The following is a 6,000-nucleotide window of genomic DNA, read 5'->3' as shown; positions in this document are numbered from 1 at the left end:
CATTCTTCGTGCTTTTTCAAAATTCCTTATTAAAAATTTCTGATCGAAAAGTTTTTTGGTTTCGAATTATTTGTCGTGAGAAAAGGAATACGTACTATTGTATTCTTGACTTGCAATTCAGCCATGTTGGTGGTGTGATACAAAATAATATTCAATCAGAGTTATTGTTGGCACCAGCCGGAGTGGGCGAGCAAAATTGTTTGGCAAACCTCAAGAGAATGATTGCAAGTCAAGAATAAGAACTGGTCAGGTTGTGGCGATTGGACGACTGCTTTTTTGTATTTGCTGACTTGTTTAGGGCAGTTGTTTTGCATTTACATCATAAAGTTGAATTGAAGAATAAATAATCATTAAACATTAACAAACTCACAAATAGCAGAAGTAAAGAAAAGATAAGAGTGCTGTGATTGTGTTTTTTGTCGTCTTTTCTGGATGATACAGTTACTTAAACAAGATGTCAAAAATCTTTAACACCTTTTAATCAACCTTCTAAAGTATTAAAACAAATTGAGTTCCATACATTAACTGGATAGGATAAACAAAGTAAATCACTGTGGCTAATAACAATTCTGTGTGTATAACTGAGCAGTGAACATTTAAACGTTAAAAATCATTGTTTTTTCTAATTATCTTTTGTCTTTAATGCATTCATTGCATGCAAAGTTTGACGTTGAAACGAGCCTTAATCCTCTGTAGAATTAATCGGAAGGCTAACGCTTTAAAGACGTCAAACAGAATCGTATATAAGAAGTGTTTTTTCGATATTGCCTGCAATTCTGAGGAGATCGTTGGCAAGAAAACTGTCTTGGCAAACCTACGAATCAGGTTCGATTTGTAACTTACGAGAAGATCGCGATAGGTTAGATATAACTGTCATCTTGAAATGGTTACAGCGCTGATAGCTCGTATTTTCACCGAGAACTTAAAGCAACAAGCTTGTCTCATTGTTCTTGCCAGAGCATAAATTGGCGAACTTCCATGAAGTGAAGAGTTTTGGTGATTTTTAACGGGGACAAAATACGACATATCGATGGATTATTATTGATGTTCTTGGTGGAACTAGATGGATAACGTGTTTTCAAAATCGGTTCGTGTTACAGAAATGTTTGCAATCCTTTCGTGACCTGACATGTTTGCTGTAGTTTGGACTCCTTGTAGATGTCATTTTTTGTAATGCATATAACAATGATGGGCCCCATTGTTATATGTTAAATGTTTGACATAATGGCATTTGCATGGAATCCATGCTTCAGTAAACATTTGGCGTGTGGTGTTTTAAAACTTTGGTGTTGACATGTTCCTTTCTTGGCTCTTCAAGCTGGATGAAAAGATGCTACTAGTACAGTACATGTACAAAATAATACAGTACATTTAAAGATAGCACTTGCTATTTGATGAATCTGTTCTTTGCCTGCGGAGCTGAGACATTGTTCATGCAGATAAGTGGAATGACAAGAAATCAGTGTTGGGTAAGTGATTTCACTGAACAGAATAATTCATGAAAGTATTCAGGTAATGAAGACAGTCTACCAGAGAATAAGATGACATTTCCTTGCAATGAAATTGATGGCATTGGGAGACGCAGGTTCCCATCGCTCATTGTGACATATCGGAATGATCCGGATGGTGTGGTCGTGGTGAGTTTGTGTTGATGATCGATTACATTTGTTTTTATTGTAGCGTTTTAGTAGTGATGAAAAATTTGTTGAAAATTCGAAAAATTGTTCACGGAAATTTGTGAATTATTGGACGTGATAACCTCAACAATTCTACGACGATATTTTTTGATAAGCCTATTAGACTGCAGTGTCAAGTCCTGTTCTTTACAATTACATGTGTACTTGCAATAGACCCTAGATGCAAGAAACATATTAAATAAGTGGAAATGAGAAACAAAATAATAAGTTATCAGGACTTTTATAGAGTATATTGAATAGCAATGTGAGTTAAGAGTGAGTTGACGGAGAGAGGACGCGTATAGAAAGTATGAAATAATAGTGTTTAGTGGCTCTCTCCTAAATGTGATATCTAAAATATGTGTGTAAAATTGTTTGTGCTTTTTGTTGTATAATGCTGTATTGCATGTGTAGCTAATGATTAAAATGCACATACTTATTTTGTAAGAAGCATTTACATTTTAATTTAATTTGTTTTAGGTGGTTTGTTTTTATTGTGTAATTCAACTTGTTTACATATATAGATACAAATGCAACATGGTAAGGATTTTGTATATCTAATGTCAAAAGTTAAATCTCTCTGTACAAAATAGTCGTTATATTACATAAATATTCGAGGTTTTAACGATAAAACCATGATAGAATTAATTAATTAAATACGTCTAGTTAATCTCACACGTTGATTAGAGTACAGCAGTCTAAACCTGTATGGAAATGGCACTGCAGTCTTCATGTCTAGTTGATTTTGAAATTTGGTTCAGTAAAACCATTTTCCCGCGTAAAATAATGCCGTTGAAGGGTTTTTTTCCAGATTTTGGTTTTCCCTTCATTTTGATTCGCCGACAAAAAAACAGTGTCCTATTGGAGCCAAAGTCTGCATAAAAAATAATTGTGCACATGTGTTGATGAGAACAGATGAAGCGAAATGCGCTTCCATAGTTAGGTATCAATTCAGATAATATGCTGCTATACTACACAAAGTTTTTCACGATAATGTCCAAGCGTAGAGTGGGTGGTCTATGATAGTAAAATAAAACATTAGACGAAAAGGTGGAGGTATGTCTGAGATTGTCTGCGGTTATGGTAGACAAAGTAATCTGAGATAAGGTTGGGCGTTATGGATGGTCTGAGATAGTAAAATAAAACATTACACGAAAAGGTGGAGGTGTGTCTGAGATTGTCTGCGGTTATGGTAGACAAAGTAATCTGAAATAAGGTTGTTATGGTCTGAGATACAAACGTAGACAATATAATTTATGATAATGTACAGATGTAGTGGGTTCAGAGTTTAAACAACATGCTGTTATGCACAATTGCTTTGTTCTGAGATTAGATACGAATGTTTGCTTGTGGCTTCTGGGTGTAATTCCCAGAACACTGTTACACAATCTATGACATAGCTCATGGAACATGTTCAACTTGCTTTCGTTGACAATGATTTACTGTGAAACTCTGTCGTCTTCACTGACTCGTTTTTAGTTTCACTGATTGACTCAGTATAATTTTAACAGTTTTACATTGTTCCTATTAAATTTACTTTCACAACGTTACAGAGAAAATACAAACAAATTTATGTGCAACTGTGTGATCAATAAATTCATTGTAAACACTAATGTATTACGTAGTATCTCTCATGCTCTATCGCTGTCTGACTTAGGTCTGAAGTAAATTTGGAGTGATGTGCTCCAATTTAAACCTCCCTCCTTATTTTGCCACTAATGGTTGTAAAAAACATTAAATTCTGTAAATTTTAGTATGTATACATTTAATATAAATATTTAGTTTGGAGTCTACCCATACAAATTCGTTAAATTTAAAAGAGAACATGCACTTGCTTGTTTTCATAAAAATGTTGGTCTTAACGCGTGAAAGTAGATGATGTGCGTTGCTTTCAAGCCATTCTCTGTCCATGCATGTTTCTTACTTGTAACTCTCGATTAATGCTTTAACTTCAGTCTGATAATACTATAAACAGTTCCCTATGATTGATGACATTGATTAGATTTGGTGCGACAATTTTCGGTGCAACAATTTTGAGTTGAGCTACAATAATCATGGTATATGACAGTTTACGCTTTTTCCTACACATTTCTTACCCTGTAAAAACTAATTTTAGCCAAATGTTGGTGTATATCAAAATATAAATAACTCTTTTCGTCAAAAGTGTCTGTGATAATGACGTGTTTGTAGACATGTCGGTATAGATGTGGTGTAAATTTTTAGTTGAGGTAGGAATCCAAATTTTCCTGCTGTCGTGAACTGCTTTGTAAGTTTGTTCAATTATAAATGTGCCAAAGTCTCTCTGTTTAACGTTTGGTTCCTTTGCCAAAATTATTCAGGCTTAAAGTTTGATGCTTGCTTATCAAAGGTCAAAGCTGTGTTCCTTGTATTTATAATAAAAAAAGTATGCTTGAGGATGAATGAGGATGTTTTGCAACTGATGACGTTCATGTGAGGACGTACTAGGGTAATTACTCACAAATGCATTCAAATTACAATCTCTAAATACTTCATTGATGTTCCGCATTTGTTATGATAGTTGACTCAGAAATTACTGAATATTATATAAAACCGTATTGTTGTGTTCGTAGCTACTGATGCTATTTAGAAATTCGACAAGAAAAATGAGAATTGGTTTTTCTCATATGTAATCCCATTTCTTCTCAAAGCCCACACAGGCAAAATTAATTATCTGTTGGTCATGTCTGAAGATATTATACTGTAGTAGCTAAGCGTTGTGCAAAATGTCGACAGTGCTTTATGGCATGTTTTAGCAGTGTTGCGTCAAACCATCAGTTTATTATTTCGTTATTGAAAGATTTAGTAAAACTTATTTTAACGTGCACACGTTGAGTTTAACTGTTACTACACAAACGTAGAACATTCTAGCTAGTAATCTATTTTTAGCCTTATCTTTTCATTATCTATTTAATAATAGTGAAAAGATTTTCGTAGGGAAAAGTTTTTTTTTTAAAGTTTTTGGTTTATGTTCGTATGAAAATGAAAGAAGCGAAGAGCTTTCATAATTACTTTCTACACAACACTCAATATAGACATGAACTACCTGATGGCAGTGGAATGTTTGAGTGGAATGAATATAATTTCAAGAGAATTATACTCTCACACATAATTCAAGAGCATAATTCAATAAATACTTCCCACACGAAGTCTTATTGTTATATAACATGACAAAAACATCTAAAATATTATATCTAATTTGACTCTCCTGAATAAGAGCTGATATACAGCAGCTGTCTATTGTGTGGTCTGCGTTACGAAATTCTTGAACGCTATCATGTGTTATATTGAACACTTTGGGATTTTAAGTATGTAAAATTAACATAAACTAACATATTTTGAAGTTTCCACAATACTGCATAGAAAGCAAATTTTCTTCAATTGATTTTTGAGACAGCTATAAATGTGGTATAACAATCTCCGACGTTCCCCAAGTAATTCTTGTATTTGTAGTAAATCAAGAGCCTACAGTTTGATAATAATGCAGTAAAATTGATGGTATTTATGATGTTATGCAATAACTCTGTACAAAATAACTCAATAAAATTGCCACGTGTCATAGACAAGTGTTTCTTGTCTCAATGCCACCTAATTTAAAGCGATTAAAACCTTTGCTTGCTTGTTATGGTAATATGCTATAATGTGTAAAATTTTATTTCGATAAAGACATATGCTTAACTGAATATCAACATTTAATTGATCGTTATGATCACTGTTAAATTGTACGGACAAAATTTAAGCCGAAGCTCAAAGATGTATGTTTCGTAAAGTTTTTTTAATTGTTCAATCAACACGTTCATAAGACCAATTCTGTAAGGTTAACTTTTTCTTTACAACTCATTGTTAGTAAAATATTCGCAAGGGAGTTGCATGCCTGGTCATTTTATGCTAAAACTATACAATAAACCTGTATATTCATCGACACGGTCTAACACACCTTATAATCATAGTTACATTTTTCATTTATGTATAAAAACAGACAGTAAATTTGAATTGGAAAAATGCAAAGTTAGCTTTTTGCGCTCGACAGTTGTAGAGTCATAACTATTTAGTCGCTAAACCATGCAGTAGGTATGAGTCACATTGCATCATATAAATATCCACCAAAATTGACAACTGAAAGAAATTAAAAATACCGAAAGGAATCAAGTTAAAACATTTTTGAAAGACTTTTTAGACAAGCAATATCATTATCATAACGATTCCTCGAAATTCTAAAATGCAATTATTTGTATGTGACATGTCATTTATCAAAGTTTTCTTTGGTATGCAGTCATCTTCATTATAAATATAACTAAATGATATC

Source organism: Xenia sp. Carnegie-2017, unplaced genomic scaffold (assembly GCF_021976095.1).
Source record: "Xenia sp. Carnegie-2017 unplaced genomic scaffold, XeniaSp_v1 HiC_scaffold_13, whole genome shotgun sequence".
NCBI classification, from domain to species: Eukaryota; Metazoa; Cnidaria; class Anthozoa; order Malacalcyonacea; family Xeniidae; genus Xenia; species Xenia sp. Carnegie-2017.
Note: the sequence above shows the minus strand (reverse complement) of the source record.